At 43.0% G+C, this 782-nt stretch overlaps 1 pseudogene; it reads right to left on the bottom strand.

Annotated features, from left to right (window-relative positions):
• The window catches only part of LOC102820473, a 4,927-nt pseudogene extending 4,145 nt beyond the window's left edge, over positions 1–782 (bottom strand).

The following is a 782-nucleotide window of genomic DNA, read 5'->3' as shown; positions in this document are numbered from 1 at the left end:
AGCAACAATTTCTTTGTCAGACAAATCAAGAATGCCCTCTTCTTTCTTTTTCTTAACAAAATCAAACAGGATGTTGACCCGTTCTTCCACAGTCCTCTCCACTAAGAGTCAGCACTTTTGCATGGTCACTGATTTCATCCATTCTGCGTCTCTGCACTTCTTCAGTTGTATCCTACCACCAGTCATCCTCCTCCTCCTCTTCCACAGCATGGGGAGGATTGATTTCATTTGCAGGAGGTAGTGGCCGTGTCTCACTGCTGGATACAGAACCAGTTTCCTTGTCTTTGCCCTTTCTGTTTGTCTTTTCCTTTCCCTTCTTTCCTGTCCCACTGTTACTATTTTCAGGTGGGTTTTTGAGAATGAATGTGCAGGGTTTATGATGTATGTCAAGCATGTCCTGACAGCCACAGGCTTTACAAGAATTGCCTATTGTTTGTCTCTTTGGATTGACATGCAGATCTGTTTCAGGATTCTCACACTCAGGGCAGAGAACAATTTTTTTAATGAATTTGTCCAACACGTCTTACAGCTTATTCACCTCACAAGATCCATTGACAATGTAACGGTCATTCTTAACATCAAACTGGGTCTGTGCTCCCAGCTCACAACCAAAATATTTGGTGAGGTACGTTGGAGGCCGATTAAAGCGCCTTTGCAATGTCAACCATGTTGACTATATCTGTCTTGATTCCATTTCTTTTGGCCTCAGCCTTGGCAATCAGACCTGGCATCTTGTAGCAATAGAACTGATCTGATACACTGAGGTTGACATTGACAGACAT

The sequence above is a fragment of the Chrysochloris asiatica genome, unplaced genomic scaffold (genome assembly GCF_000296735.1).
Source record: "Chrysochloris asiatica unplaced genomic scaffold, ChrAsi1.0 scaffold00270, whole genome shotgun sequence".
NCBI classification, from domain to species: domain Eukaryota; kingdom Metazoa; phylum Chordata; class Mammalia; order Afrosoricida; family Chrysochloridae; genus Chrysochloris; species Chrysochloris asiatica.
The sequence above is the reverse complement of the archived record's forward strand: the minus strand, read 5'-3'. Positions and strand labels throughout refer to the sequence as shown.